Raw genomic sequence first — 17,518 nt, forward strand, 5'->3', positions numbered from 1 at the left:
CCATTTAATCTCAATGGCTTGCCGATCATCGGGAAAGTCACTCATGAAGGAAATATGCCCTATAGGCAATAATAAAGTTATTATTTATTTCCTTATATCATGATAAATGTTTATTATTCATGCTAGAATTGTATTAATCGGAAACGTAATACTTGTGTGAATACATAGACAAACAAAGTGTTACTAGTATGCCTCTACTTGACTAGCTTGTTAATCGAAGATGGTTATGTTTTCTAACCATAGACATGAGTTGTCATTTGATTAACAGGATCACATCATTAGAAGAATGATATGATTGACATGACCCATTCCATTAGCTTAGCACCCGATCGTTTAGTATGTTGCTATTGCTTTCTTCATGACTTATACATGTTCCTATGACTATGAGATTATGCAACTCCCGTTTACCGGAGGAACACATGTGCTACCAAACGTCACAACGTAGATGGGTGATTATAAAGGTGCTCTACAGGTGTCTCCAAAGGTACATGTTGGGTTGGCGTATTTCGAGATTAGGATTTGTCGCTCCGATTGTCGGAGAGGTATCTCTGGGCCCTCTCGGTAATACACATCACTTAAGCCTTGCAAGCAATGCAACTAATAAGTTAGTTGCAAGATGATGTATTACGGAACGAGTAAAGAGACTTGCCGGTAACGAGATTGAACTAGGTATTGAGATACCGATGATCGAATCTCGGGCAAGTAACATACCGATGACAAAGGGAACAATGTATGTTGTTATGCGGTCTGACCGATAAAGATCTTCGTAGAATATGTAGGAGCCAATATGAGCATCCAGGTTCCGCTATTGGTTATTGACCGGAGACGTGTCTCGGTCATGTCTACATAGTTCTCGAACCCGTAGGGTCCGCACGCTTAATGTTACGATGACAGTTTCATTATGGATTTATATATTTTGATGTACCGAAGGTTGTTCGGAGTCCCGGATGTGATCACGGACTTGACGAGGAGTCTTGAAATGGTCGAGACATAAAGATTGATATATTGGACGACTATATTTGGACACCGGAAAGGTTTCGGGTAAGATTGGGACAATACCGGATCACCGGGAGGTTATCGGAACCCCCCGGGTGGTATATGGGCCTTATTGGGCCTTAGTGGAAAGGAGGGGAAAGGAGTAAGGGAGGGGGCGCCCCCCCAAGCCCAATCCGAATTGGGAGGGCCCCCCCCCCCTTTCCTTCCTCCCTCCTTCCTCGTCCTTCCCTCTCCTACTCCTAATAGGAAAAAGGGGAGTCCTACTCCCGGTGGGAGTTGGACTCCCCCCCTTGGGCGCGCCACCCTCCTTGGCCGGCCCCCTCCTACACTCCTTTATATACGGGGGCAAGGGCCACCCCAGATACACAATAATTGATCATTGATCTCTTAGTCGTGTGCGGTGCCCCCCTCCACCATAATCCTTGATAATATTGTAGTGGTGCTTAGGCGAAGCCCTGCGACGGTAGAACATCAAGATCGTCACCACGCCGTCGTGCTGACGGAACTCATCCCCAACACTTTGCTGGATCGGAGTTCGGGGATCGTCATCAAGCTGAACGTGTGCAAAAACTCGGAGGTGTCATAGTTTTGGTGCTTGATCGGTCGGGCCGTGAAGACGTACGACTACATCAACCGCGTTGTTATAACGCTTCCGCTTCCGGTCTACGAGGGTACGTAGACAACACTCTCCCCTCTCGTTGCTGTGCATCACCATGATCTTGCATGTGCGTAGGAATTTTTTTGAAATTACTACGTTCCCCAATAGTGGCATCCGAGCCTAGATTTTATGTGTTGATGTTATATGCACAAGTAGAACACAACTGAGTTGTGGGCGATATAAGTCATACTGCTTACCAACATGTCATACTTTGGTTCGGCGGTATTGTTGGATGAAGCGGCCAGGACCGACATTACGCGTATGCTTACACGAGACTGGTTCTACCGACGTGCTTTGCACACAGGTGGCTGGCGGGTGTCAGTTTCTCCAACTTTAGTTGAACCGAGTGTGGCTACGCCCCGTCCTTGCGAAGGTTAAAACAGCACCAACTTGACAAACTATCGTTGTGGTTTTTGATGCGTAGGTAAGTTTGGTTCTTGCTAAGCCCGTAGCAGCCACGTAAAACTTGCAACAAACAAAGTAGAGGACGTCTAACTTGTTTTTGCAGGGCATGTTGTGATGTGATATGGTCAAGGCATGATGCTAAATTTTATTGTATGAGATGATCATGTTTTGTAACCAAGTTATCGGCAACTGGCAGGAGCCATATGGTTGTCGCTTTATTGTATGCAATGCAATCGCCCTGTCATGCTTTACTTTATCACTAAGCGGTAGCAACAGTCGTAGAAGGATAAGATTGGCGAGACAACAGCGATGCTACGATGGAGATCAAGGTGTCGCGCCGGTGACGATGGTGATCATGACGATGCTTCGGAGATGGAGATCACAAGCACAAGATGATGATGGCCATATCATATCACTTATATTGATTGCATGTGATGTTTATCTTTTATGCATATTATCTTGCTTTGATTGACGATAGCATTATAAGATGATCTCTCACTAAATTTCAAGATAAAAGTGTTCTCCCTGAGTATGCACCGTTGCCAAAGTTCGTCGTGCCCAGACACCACGTGATGATCGGGTGTGATAAGCTCTACGTCCATCTACAACGGGTGCAAGCCAGTTTTGCACACGCAGAATACTCAGGTTAAACTTGACGAGCCTAGCATATGCAGATATGGCCTCGGAACACTAAGACCGAAAGGTTGAGCGTGAATCATATAGTAGATATGATCAACATAGTGATGTTCACCATTGAAAACTACTCCATTTCACGTGATGATCGGTTATGGTTTAGTTGATTTGGATCACGTGATCACTTAGAAGATTAGAGGGATGTCTTTCTAAGTGGGAGTTCTTAAGTAATATGATTAATTAAACTTTAATTTATCATGAACTTAGTCCTGGTAGTATTAGCATATCTATGTTGTAGATCAATAGCTCGCGTTTAGCTCCTCTGTTTTTTATATGTTTCTAGAGAAAACTAAGTTGAAAAATGTTTGTAGCAATGATGCGGATTGGATCCGTGATCTGAGGATTATCCTCATTGCTGCACAGAACAATTATGTCCTTGATGCACCGCTAGGTGACAGGCCTATTGCAGGAGCAGATGCAGACGTCATGAACGTTTGGCTAGCTCAATATGATGACTACTTGATAGTTTAGTGCACCATGCTTAACAGCTTAGAATCGGGATTTCCAAGACATTTTGAATGTCATGGACCATATGAGATGTTCCAGGAGTTGAAGTTAATATTTCAAGAAAATACCCGAGTTGAGAGATATCAAGTCTCCAACAAGTTCTATAGCTAAAAGATGGAGGAGAATAGCTCAAGCAGTGAGCATGTGCTCAGATTGTCTGGTTACTACAATCGCTTGAATCAAGTGGGAGTTAATCTTCCAGATAAAATAGTGATTGACAGAATTCTCTAGTCACCATCACCAAGTTAGTAGAACTTAGTGATGAACTATAATATGCAAGGGATGACGAAAACAATTCCCAAGCTCTTCGCGATGCAAAAATCGGCGAAGGTAGAAATCAAGAAAAACATCAAGTGTTGATGGTTGACAAGACCACTAGTTTCAAGAGAAAGGGCAAAGGGAAGAAGGGGACTTCAAGGAGAATGGCAAACAAGTTGCTGCTCTAATGAAGAAACCCAAGTCTGGACCTAAGCCTGAGACTAAGTGCTTCTACTGCAAAGGGACTGGTCACTGGAAGCGGAATTGCCCCAAGTATTTGGCGGATGAGAAGGATGGCAAAGTGAACAAAGGTATATTTGATATACAGATTATTGATGTGTATTTTACTACTGTTCGTAGCAACCCCCCGGTATTTGATAACTGGTTCAGTTGCTAAGAGTAGTAACTCGAAACATGAGTTGCAGAATGAACAGAGACTAGTTAAGGGTGAATTGACGATGTGTGTTGGAAGTGGTTCCAAGATTGATATGATCATCATCGCACACACCCTATACTTTCGGGATTAGTGTTGAACCTAAATAAGTGTTATTTGCTGTTTGCATTGAGCATGAATATGATTTGATCATGTTTATTGAAATACGGTTATTCATTTAAGTAAGAGAATAAATTGTTGTTCTGTTTACATATATGGTTACACACCCAATGAAAATGGTTCGTTGGATCTTGATTTTAGTGATACACATATTCATAATATTGAAACCAAAAGATGCAAAGTTAATAATGATAGTGCAACTTATTTGTGGCACTGCCGTTTAGGTCATATTGGTGTAAAGCGCGTGAAGAAACTCCATGCTGATGGACTTTTGGAATCACTTGATTATGAATCAGTTGATGCCTGCAAACCATGCCTCATGGGTAAGATGACTAAGACTCCGTTCTCCGGAACAATGCAGCAAGCAACAGATTTGTTGGAAATCATGCATACTGATGTATGTGGTCCGATGAATATTCAAGCTCGCGGCAGGTATCATTATTTTCTGATCTTCACAGATGATTTGAGCAGATATGAGTATATCTACTTGATGAAACACAAGTCTGAAACATTTGAAAAGTTCAAAGAATTTCATAGTGAAGTAGAGAATCATCGTAACAAAATAAAAGTTTCTACGATATGATCGCAGAAGTAAAATATATGAGTTACGAGTTTGGCCTTCAGTTAAAACAATGTGAAATAGTTTCACTACTCACGCCACCTGGAACACCACAGTGTAATGGTGTGTCCGAACGTCGTAACCGTACTTTATTAGATATGGTGCGATCTATGACGTCTCTTACTGATTTACCGCTATCGTTTTGGGGTTATGCATTAGAGACAACTACATTCACGTTAAATAGGGCACCATCTAAATCCGTTGAGACGACACCGTATGAACTATGGTTTGGCAAGAAACCTAAGCTGTCATTTCTTAAAGTTTGAGGTTGCAATGCTTATGTGAAAAAGTTTCAACCTGATAAGCTCAAACCCAAATCAGAGAAGTGCGTCTTCATAGGATACCCAAAAGAAAATGTTGGGTACACCTTCTATCACAGATCCGAAGGCAAGATATTCGTTGCTGAGAATGGATCCTTTCTAGAGGAGTTTCTCTCGAAAGAAGTGAGTGGGAGTGAGGGAGTCCTGGATTAGGGGGTGTCCGGATGGCCGGACTATACCTTCATCCGGACTCCTGGACTATGAAGATACAAGATTGAAGACTTCGTCTCGTGTCCGGAAGGGACTTTCCTTGGCGTGGAAGGCAAGCTTGGCGATACGGATATGTAGACCTCCTACCATTGTAACCGACTTTGTGTAACCCTAACCCTCTCCGGTGTCTATATAAACCGGAGGATTTCACTCTGTAGGACAACATATATAACAACAATCATACCATAGGCTAGCTTCTAGGGTTTAGCCTCTCCGATCTCGTGGTAGATCTACTCTTGTACTACCCATATCATCAATATTAATCAAGCAGGACGTAGGGTTTTACCTCCATCAAGAGGGCCCGAACCTGGGTAAAACTTCGTGTCCCTTGCCTCCTGTTACCATCCGGCCTAGACGCACAGTTCGGGACCCCTACCCGAGATCCGCCGGTTTTGACACCGACATTGGTGCTTTCATTGAGAGTTCCTCTGTGTCATCGCCATTAGGCTTGATGACTCCTACGATCATCAATAGCGATGCAGTCCAGGGAGAGACCTTCCTCCCCGGACAGATCTTCGTCTTCGGCGGCTTCGCACTGCGGGCCAATTCACTTGGCCATCTAGAGCAGATCGAAAGCTATGCCCCTGGCTGTCAGGTCAGATTTGGAAGTTTAAACTACACGGCTGACATCCGCTGGGACTTGATCTTCGATGGATTCGAGCCACTGCCGAGCGTGCCGCACTGTCACAACGAGCATGATCTAGCTCTGCCACCGAACAGTGACCTGGAGGCCGCACCCGCATCGGCTTCGACCCTTAATTCGGAGCCAACTGCGCCGATCGAGGATGGGTGGTTGGACGCCGCCTCGGGGGCTGCGATCCCAACGGCGATCGAGCCGAACACCAGCCCCGCACTCCGCGAGACTCGTGACTCCAAGGAGCCGGACTCCTCTCCGGACTCCGAACCCTCCGCGCCCCTGCCGATCGAATCCGATTGGGCGCCGATCATGGAGTTTACTGCCATGGACATCTTTCAGCACTCGCCTTTCGGCGATATTCTGAAGACACTAAAGTCTCTCTATTTATCAGGAGAGCCCTGGTCGTACTATGGTCAGCAAGGTTGGGATACGGACGATGAAGAAATTCAAAGCCCACCCACCACCCACTTTGTAGCCACTGTCGACGATTTAACTGACATGCTCAACTTCGACTCCGAAGACATCAACGGTATGGACGCCGATGAAAGAGACGATGAAGAACCAGCGCCTATTGGGCCCTGGAAAGCCACCTCGTCATATGACGTATACATCGTGGACGCACCAAAAGATGACGACGAGGAGCGGAAGGACGCACCGAAGGCTTGTTCCCTCGAGAAGCAGTCAAAGCAGCGACGCAAGCGCCGCCCCAAATCCCGCCTCGACAGAAATAACGATCACACAGACCCAGCGCTGGAGCAGGGCGAACCACTGCCGGACAACGGCAATCCGGATAATCAAATCGAACAAACAAATTCTATCAAGGATAATGGTCCGGACGACATAACGCCGGACAGGCACCCGGAGCAGCAGAATGCCCGTGAAAGGCTTGTTGCCACCGCGAGGAGTCTTAAAAAGCAGAAGCAAAAGCTCAAGGCTGTGCAAGACACACTCCAAATCAGATGGAGTAAAATACTCAACACAGCAGCGAGGTACGGCGACAATCTCCCCTCCAAGAGCTACCCAAAGCGGAAGCTGCTACCTGAATTCGATGAGGAGGCCTCAGACCCCCCACAACCAAATATCAAAGTAGCCACCTGGCCGGATAGACGACCCCTCTACCACAATAAAACACGCGACCCATGCGAGGGCTCGCACCCAAAGGACGGCGCAACAAGATCCATGTATGGACCACGCAAGCGTGCCCCAGCATACAATGCAACACTACAAACATCCGAACAACGCGGTACACCCAGCTACAGGGGTGCCGCACACCCCCTATGTTTCACCGATGAGGTGCTGGACCATGAATTTCCAGAGGGATTCAAACCCGTAAACATAGAGACATACGACGGAACAACAGACCCTGGGGTCTGGATTGAGGACTACATCCTTCATATCCATATGGCTCGAGGAGATGATCTCCACGCCATCAAGTACTTACCCCTCAAGCTCAAATGGCCAGCTCGTCACTGGCTTAAAGGCCTCCCCGAAAGCTCCATTGGAAGTTGGGAAGAGCTCGAAGACGCCTTCCGGGCAAATTTTCAAGGGACCTATGTCCGACCTCCGGATGCGGACGATTTGAGTCATATAACTCAACAGCCCAGAGAGTCAGCCCGAAAGCTTTGGAACAGGTTTCTTACTAAAAAGAACCAGATTGTCGACTATCCGGACGCCGAAGCCTTGGCAGCTTTTAAGCATAGCGTCCGTGATGAATGGCTCGCCAAACACCTCGGCCAGAATAAGCCGAGAACGATGGCCGCATTAACAAGCCTCATGACCCGCTTTTGCACGGGTGAGGACAGCTAGCTAGCCAGATGCAGCACCAGCGACCCCAGTACATCTGAAGTTAGAGGTGGAAACGGGAAATCACGACGCAACAGCAATAACAAACGCCGGAATAAAGAAGACAACACGAAGGGCACGGCAGTAAACGCCGGATTCAAAAGCTCTCGGCCAGGTCAGCAAAAGCCGCCCTCTAAAGGCACCAGGGATGAACTGTCCAGCCTCAAAAAAATTCTGGACCAAGTATGTCAGATCCATAGTACCCCTGGTAAACCTGCTAATCATACCCACAGAGAATGTTGGGTCTTCAAGCAGTCCGGCAAGCTCAACGCCGTACACAAGGGGGAGGATACACCAAGTGAAGACGAGGACGAGCCTCTCAAGCAAGACACTGGGGAACAAAAGAAAATTTCCACCAGAAGTCAAAACAGTAAATGTGTTACACGTGATCAAGGGAAAAAACAACGCAACACTCCCAGGAAAATATACCCAAGTGCCTGTCACCGCGAAGTCCTGCCACTGGTCGTCTCAACCGATCACTTTCGACCATCGCGATTACTCAGCAAGTATCCGACGCGCAGGATGGGCTGCCCTGGTATGAGACCCAGTAATTGGCGGATATCACTTCACATAAGTCTTAATGGACGGTGGCAGCAATCTAAACCTAATATATAAGGATACAATCCGCGGGATGGGGTTAGACCCAACAAAAATTCGCCATAGCAATACTACCTTTAAAGGAGTAATGCCAGGCCCAGGGGCTCGTTGTACGGGCTCCCTCCTACTACAAGTTATATTCAGCTCCCCCGATAACTTTCGTCGCGAGCATTTAACCTTCCACATCACTCCGTTCCAAAGTAGCTATCAAGCACTGCTCGGACGCGAAGCTTTTGCTCGCTTTAATGCAATACCACACTACGCCTCCCTCACACTCAAGATGCCCGGTCCACGTGGCATCATTTCAGTGAACGGAAATATCAAGCGATCTCTGCGCGCCGAAGAGAGTGCGGCTGCCTTGGCAGCCGCACACTAAAGGTGCCCGGACCAGCGAAAGCATCCAATAGGTCGTCAAGACCTCAGACACAACTAATCAAGTCCGGCGCCGCTATTTATACCGAATAAGCGGTCACACCCCTATTTGTCAATACAAGGGGCTCAACGCGCGCAGACAAGTGGCAATTTTTTCTCATCTTGAATTATACATGGTTTCTTTAAAAACTATCTTTTTGCACGACAACTTTTTCACCTAAGTTCCTCTCTTTTACAGACGATCATCGTGCTACACCCGTCCAGGTTACGGCACAACGGAGACACAGGCGCAGACGTGCAGCAGGGACCCGCTCCAAGGATTCTTTTTAGATTAAGACCCTGCGTAAACCTTTTTTACTGTCTCTTGTTGATACATATCCACCGTTGAGAAGGATGCTGACGTCTTGGCATGTGGCCACGCCAGAACAATGCACGTACCTGGACACAAGGGGCTTCTTACAAAGGCCATTATTTAGGCCCGGTTTATACCACAAAGACCGAATACCTTAGGGAGTGTTCGGCGTCGCGAGTTTGGCCTTATATGCATCAGCTCCGAATCATTGTCTTTGGTCAAATGTTGGGTTTTCCCAGCTCCTGTGTTTTGGTGCCTTACGATCCACTTTACCGACTAAGGTAGCACCAGGAGAACTACTGCGATTGTGCCCTGGTTCATCCGGATGAGCACCTCAGTAGACAAAGCCGAAAACTGACTGTCATGATATAGCGTGAGACTGATCAACCACTCGATGACCTGTTGGAATGTTAGAATTCCTCCGCCCTAACAAAGGGCCATTTTCCGGCCAGGCATGTACGCACCCCGGGATCGGGAGAGTGCGGAGCCACGAGGGGCTATCTAGTAGCCCCACTATCAAACTCCTATGGCTAAGTGAAAGTGCTAAATCATTATAGTCCGGTTGCCTCGCTCGCTCCGCTATCACCTCCTTAATAGGACCAAGACGTTGGGTTAAGTGTGAAAGCGTGTTTTTTGCGAGCACCTCCACATTATATGCGTGGGGGTTGAAGCCGACGGCTGCAATCTTTCAGGTTATACACATGTATACATAAACGGCCGCCCAGGAGGCATCATATTACTTTCAGGCAAAATTATAAAAATAGCCTTATAAAAATTCATAAAAGCATTTCGCTTACAATAAGATTACATATCACTCAAACATAATATTTTTTGAGCACTGGGCCTCTATCAAACGAGCACCCTCAAGAACTTCTTCAAAGTAGTGCTCAGCGGCCATTCGGCCTATGGCTGAATCCCGCGCTGCAACAGTGGTAGCATCCATCTCCGCCCAGTATGCTTTAACACGGGCAAAGGCCATCCATGAGCCCTCTATGCACGCCGACCTCTTCATCGCATTAATGCACGGCACCACATCAAGGAACTGTTGCACCAAGCTGAAATAGTTGTTCGGTTTTGGCCTTTCCGGCCATAGCTGATCCACAACAGACCTCATGGCGAGTCCGGACAACCTATTCAGTTCGGCCCATTCGGCTAATTGGTTAGTCAATGAAAGCGGACGCTCAGGAGAATGGAATTGTGTCCAAAACAGCTGGTCCACTTCACGGTCCGTCTGACCCTGGAAGTACTTGGCCGCATCGGCAGCGCTCGCCGCCAAATCCATATACACATCCTCCGAACTCCACAGCCGATCCAGAGAGGCATACTGTGGATCTCTGAACTTCCTACGCAACATAAAGGATTTCCCAGCTACAATATCCCCAGCTTCCCGCAGCTCCTCCTTCTTCACCCTCATAGCAGAGCGGATGTCTTTTCTCGTCGCAGCAGCCTTCTCAAGGTCCGATGCCTTCGCTAGGTTTTCCTTTTCAAGAACCCGGCAATGGTCGGCGGCGGCTTTTAATTCTATGGCCATCTTGGCCATCTTATCTCGGCTCTCGCCATGCGCGGCCTTCTCGGCTTTCAACTCTTCGGCCGCCTTCAAAGCAGCCGCATTACTAAACCTCGCTTGTTCCTTGGCTCGGGCTAGTTCTGCCCGCAAGGCTTCAACAGTGGCAGCTCTATCTGCGGTCACAACATATTAAAGATACTGGCATCATGCTGCTCTTACCATGTGGCGTTTACCAGATAATGACACTTACCCTGTGCCTCGTCAAGCCTTTTGTTAACAAGCTCGATGTCGGCGTCTGCCGCATCCAACTGCCATTTTAAATGGGCAAACTCGCTAGTCCGGCTAGCCACCGGAGCTTCCATCACCTGCACATAGAGGCAGTATGGTTATTACCTGGGAATATGATCCTCTGTTCGTCGTTGTTTCTGACGACAACCAGAGTCTCAGGGGCTACTGTCTACACAGGGCACACCTAGCATGTGCAGGACTATCATACATTATTTTACGTACCTCAAAGCCTTTCAGTAGACTCATAAAAGCTTCATGCAATCCGCTTTCGGCGGACGAGATTCTCTCCATCACCGTATTCATCAGCACACGGTGTTCATCTGAGATGACCGCTCGCCCCACCAACTCCCTCAGAACATCCGATCGCACACCAGACGGGGCCGGACTCTTTTGTCCGCTCTCTTCGGGAGCCGGACACTTGGAGCTTCGGGGGTCAACGGGATTATCTTCTGGCCTCACCGGACTCGGAGAGTCCCTCCGCGACGACACTTCGGGCTCGCCCGCTTCCAGAGCGGAGGATTCCGGAGGAGGCGTTTCGCTCTCCATCATCTCTGGAAGAAGATCCCCCGAAGACGAGCTCATTTGAGAGGGGCTAAGGCCCGAACTGCAAAGATATATGCGGTGGTTATTTTCTCAGAAAAAAAGATGGCATACCTGTACTATTAAAGTATTTCGGGTCACTTACGACTCGCTGGAGAATTGATCCCCCCGCAGAATTTGTGTGGCAAAAGCACCCCCCAAAGTAGGACCCTCTGTGGGAGACTTCTTCTCCCGTTTGGAAGCTTCGGCTTCCGAATCCCCGGGCGCAGTCCTTTTCCTCCTCCAGTCGTCTTCCTTCATGGAGACGCTCGCTCCCTCGGTTAGAATGGGCGGCATCGGGGGCCCGCGTCCACCCGTATTATCCTCTCCAGTATCTTCCTTCAAGGGCTCCGGGCAAGGTGCGACCTGGAGCATCTTTTCCAATACCGGATTGTCCAAACCCTCAGGGAGGGGGGCCGAACACCGAATCAACTTCGCCTTTGTTAGCCAGTCCTGGTCAAAAAGCGAACTCTCAGAAATAACTTCGTAACAAATGAGAGATAGTATGTCCGGCCAGAAGATTCCTTACCTGTTTGGCGGCGCGATTACTGCTCAGGCCCACGTCCTCAGTGATTTCCGGACACTCTACCTGAGGTCCGAAGAATGACTTGTACATATCCTCGTGCGTCAGGCCGAGGAAATTTTGAATGACACGCGGTCCCTCGGGATTGAACTCCCACAAGCGAAGGGGCTGGCGTTTGCAAGGCTGGACTTGACAAACCAGCATAACTTGTATTACCGCAACCAAACTAAAATCTCCATTGAAGAGATCTCGAATGTGGCTTTGCAGTATAGGCATGTCCTTGGCTGGACCCCAGCTCAGACCTCTGCTGATCCATGACATCAGTTGTGGTGGAGGGCCCGAGCGGAAAACAGGGGCGGCCGCCCACTTGGCACTTCTAGGAGCCGTGATGTAGAACCACTCCTATTGCCACAATTCAGACTCCTCCGAAATGGAACCTTTGGGCCATGGAGCTCCCGTCATCTTGCATATTGAGGCACCTCCACACGCTGCATGTTGCCCCTCGATCATCTTCGGCTTTACTTCAAAGGTCTTGAGCCACAGGCCAAAGTGAGGGGTAACCTGGAGGAAGGCCTCACACATGACAATAAATGTCGTGATATGAAGAAAGGAGTCCGGAGCTAGATCATGGAAATCTAGCCCGTAATAAAACATCAAACCCCTGACGGAAGGATCCAGAGCAAGGCCTAGACCTCGGAGGAAGTGGGAGACGAACACGACGTTCTCATTGGGTTCGGGGGAGGGGACGGCTTGCCCTCGGGCAGGCAGCCGATGCGAAACCTCGGCGGTCAGATATCTGGCCTCCCTCAACTTTTTGATGTCTTCTTCCGTGACGGACGAAGGTACCCATCGGCCTTGAAGGCTGGATCCGGACATGATTGAAGGTTCGGAGCACCTGACCTGAACTTTGGCTATTTGAGCTTGAGGAGGGGGAAGGATTCGATTGAGCACGGGAGGGAAAAAATAAAAGCCTTGTCCCTTTATAAAGAGGGTGAATATCAAGCGTCCTCTCCGTGGCCGTTTGGACTTGCCTATAGTCTAGGAGTCCTAGAAGCGGTTGGGTTACCCACGCCCGTATTGATGAGAATCCCGGAATAAGGGGACACGATCTCTGCTTTAACAAGACGTGCCAAGGAAACCGCCTCACATGACACGCTAAGGTGGGACAATAAAACGATTCGAATAAAGGCTTGGCCGTGGTGCGATGTCACACTACGGAATATGTCAACAGATTAGATTTGCGTAAATATTATTCTCTCTATGGCAATATGTGGAAACTTATTTTGCAGAGCCGGACACTATCTTTGTGTTCAAAATCTTCTACGAAGTACTTGGAGGAGGAACCCGCCTTGCAATGTCGAAGACAATCTGCGCGCCGCACTCGTCGTCATTGAAGCTTGGTTCAGGGGCTACTGAGGGAGTCCTGGATTAGGGGGTGTCCAGATGGCCGGACTATACCTTCAGCCGGACTCCTGGACTATGAAGATACAAGATTGAAGACTTCGTCCCATGTCCGGAAGGGACTTTCCTTGGCGTGGAAGGCAAGCTTGGTGATACGGATATGTAGATCTCCTACCATTGTAACCGACTTTGTGTAACCCTAACCCTCTCCGGTGTCTATATAAACCGGAGGATTTTAGTCCGTAGGACAACATACAGAACAACAATCATACCATAGGCTAGCTTCTAGGGTTTAGCCTCTCCGATCTCGTGGTAGATCTACTCTTGTACTACCCATATCATCAATATTAATCAAGCAAGACGTAGGGTTTTACCTCCATCAAGAGGGCCCAAACCTGGGTAAAACTTCGTGTCCCTTGCCTCCTGTTACCATCCGGCCTAGACGCACAGTTCGGGACCCCCTACGTGAGATCCGCCGATTTTGACACTGACAGGGAGGAAAGTAGAACTTGATGAGGTAACTGTACCTGCTCCCTTATTGGAAAGTAGTTCATCACATAAATTTGTTCCTATGACTACGACACCAATTAGTGAGGAAGCTAATGATGATGATCATGTAACTTCAGCTCAAGTTACTACCGAACCTCGTAGGTAAACCAGAGTGATATCCGCACCAGAGTGGTACGGTAATCCTGTTCTAGAGGTCATGTTACTTGACCATGATGAGCCTACGAACTATGAGGAAGCGATGATGAGCCCAGATTCCGCGAAATGGCTTGAGGCCATGAAATCTAAGATGAGATCCATGTATGAGAACAAAGTATGGACTTTGATTGACTTTCCCATTGATCGGCGAGCCATTGATATTAAATGGATCTTCAAGAGGAAGACGGACGCTGATAGTAGTGTTACTGTCTACAAAGCTAGAATTGTCGCAAAAAGGTTTTCGACAAGTTCAAAGGGTTGACTACGATGAGAGTTTATCACTCGTATCTATGCTTAAGTCTGTCCGAATCATGTTAGCAATTGCCGCATTTTATGAAATCTGGCAAATGGACAAACAAAACTGCATTCCTTAATGGATTTATTAAAGCAGAGTTGTATATGATGCAACCAGAAGGTTTTTTCAATCCTAAAGGTACTAACAAAATATGCAAGCTCTAGCGATCCTTCTATGGACTGGTGCAAGCATCTCGGACTTGGAATATACGCTTTGATAAGTTGATCAAAGCATATAGTTTTATACATACTTGCGGTGAAGCCTGTATTTACAAGAAAGTGAGTGGGAGCACTACAACATTTCTGATAAGTATATGTGAATGACATATTGTTGATCGGAGATAATGTAGAATTATTCTGCAAAGCATGAAGGAATGTTTGAAAGGAGTTTTTTCAAAGAAAGACCTCGCTGAAGCTACTTACATATTGAGCATCAACATCTATAGAGATAGATCAAGACGCTTGATAAGTTTTCAATGAGTACATACCTTGACAACATTTTGAAGTAGTTCAAAATGGAACAGTCAAAGAAGGAGTTCTTGCCTGTGTTACAAGGTGTGAAGTTGAGTAAGACTCAAAACCCGACCACGGAAAAATATAGAGAGAGAATGAAAGTTGTTCCCTATGCCTCAGCCATAGGTTCTATAAAGTATGCCATGCTATGTACCAGACCTATTGTATACCCTGCCCTGAGTTTGGCAAGGGAGTACAATAGTGATCTAGGAGTAGATCAATGGACATTGGTCAAAATTATCCTTAGTGGAATAAGGATATGTTTCTCGATTATGGAGGTGACAAAAGGTTTGTCGTAAAGGGTTACGTCGATGCAAGTTTTGACACTGATCCAGATGACTCTAAGTCTCAATCTGGATACATATTGAAAGTGGGAGCAATTAGCTAGAGTAGCTCCGTGCAGAGCATTGTTGACATAGAAATTTGCAAAATACATACGGATCTGAATGTGGCAGACCCATTGACTAAACTTCTCTCACAAGCAAAACATGATCACACCTTAGTACTCTTTGGGTGTTAATCACATAGCGATGTGAACTAGATTATTGACTCTAGTAAACCCTTTGGGTGTTGGTCACATGTCGATGTGAACTATGGGTGATAATCACATGGTGATATGAACTATTGGTATTAAATCACATGGCGATGTGAACTAGATTATTAACTCTACTGCAAGTGGGAGACTGAAGGAAATATGCCCTAGAGGAAATAATAAAGTAATTATTTATTTCCTTATATCATGATAAATGTTTATTATTCATGCTAGAATTGTATTAAGCGGAAACATAATACTTGTGTGAATACACAGACAAACAAAGTGTCACTAGTATGCCTCTAGTTGACTAGCTCGTTAATCGAAGATGGTTATGTTTCCTAACCATAGACATGAGTTGTCATTTGATTAACGGGATCACATCATTAGGAGAATGATACGATTGACATGACCCATTCCATCAGCTTAGCACCCGATCGTTTAGTATGTTGCTATTGCTTTCTTCATGACTTATACATGTTCCTATGACTATGAGATTATGCAACTCCCATTTACCAGAGGAACACTTTGTGTGCTACCAAACGTCACAACGTAACTGGGTGATTATAAAGGTGCTCTACAGGTGTCTACAAAGGTACATGTTGGGTTGGCGTATTTCGAGATTAGGATTTGTCGCTCCGATTGTCGGAGAGGTGTCTCTGGGCCCTCTTAGTAATACACATCACTTAAGCCTTGCAAGCAATGCAACTAATAAGTTAGTTGCAAGATGATGTATTACAGAACGAGTAAAGAGACTTGCTGGTAACGAGATTGAACTAGGTATTGAGATACCGACGATCGAATCTCGGGCAAGTAACATACCGATGACAAAGGGAACAACGTATGCTGTTATGCGGTCTGACTGATAAAGATCTTCGTATAATATGTAGGAGGCAATATGAGCATCCAGGTTCCGTTATTGGTTATTGACCGGAGACGTGTCTCTGTCATGTCTACATTGTTCTCGAACCCGTAGGGTCCGCACGCTTAACATTACGATGACAGTTTCATTATGATTTTATATATTTTGATGTACCGAAGGTTGTTCGAAGTCCCGGATGTGATCACGGACTTGACGAGGAGTCTTGAAATGGTCGAGACATAAAGATCAATATATTGGACGACTATATTTGGACACCGGAAAGGTTCCGGGTAAGATTGGGACAATATCGGATCACCGGGAGGTTATCGGAACCCCCCGGGAGGTATATGGGCCTTATTGGGCCTTAGTGGAAAGGAGGGGAAAGGAGCAAGGGAGGGGGCGCCCCCCCCCAAGCCCAATCCGAATTGGGAGGGGGGCCGGGCCCCCCTTTCCTTCCTCCCTCCTTCCTCTTCCTTCCCTCTCCTACTCCTAATAGGAAAAAGGGGAGTCCTACTCCCGGTGGGAGTTGGACTCCCCCCCTTGGGCGCGCCACCCTCCTTGGCCGCCCCCCTCCTCCACTCCTTTATATACGGGGGCAGGGGGCACCCCAGAGACACAACAATTGATCATTGATCTCTTGGCCATGTGCGGTGCCCCCCTCCACCATAATCCACGATAATATTGTAGCGGTGCTTAGGCGAAGCCCTGCGACGGTAGAACATCAAGATCGTCACCACGCCGTCGTGCTGACGGAACTCATCCCCGACACTTTGCAGGATCGGAGTCCGGGGATCGTCATCGAGCTGAATGTGTGCAAAAACTCGGAGGTGCCATAGTTTCGGTGCTTGATCGGTTGGGCCGTGAAGACGTACGACTACATCAACCGCGTTGTTATAACGCTTCCGCTTCCGGTCTACGAGGGTACATAGACAACACTCTCCCCTCTCATTGTTGTGCATCACCATGATCTTGCGTGTGCGTAGGAATTTTTTTGAAATTACTACGTTCCCGAACAACTCAAAGTCCATACTTTGTTCTCATACATGGATCCCATCTCAGATTTCATGGCCTCAAGCCATTTCGTGGAATCTGGGCTCATCATCACTTCCTTGTAGTTTGTAGGTTCGTCATGGTCTAGTGACATGACTTCCAGAAAGGATTATTGTACTACCCTGGTGCAGACCATACTCTAGTTGTCCTACGAGGTTCAGTGGTAACTTGATCTGAAGTTTCATGATCATCATCATTAGCTTCCTCACTAATTGGTGTAGGAATCAATGGAACTGATTTCTGTG

This window comes from Triticum urartu, chromosome 3 (genome assembly GCF_003073215.2).
Source record: "Triticum urartu cultivar G1812 chromosome 3, Tu2.1, whole genome shotgun sequence".
In the NCBI taxonomy this organism is placed as follows: domain Eukaryota; kingdom Viridiplantae; phylum Streptophyta; class Magnoliopsida; order Poales; family Poaceae; genus Triticum; species Triticum urartu.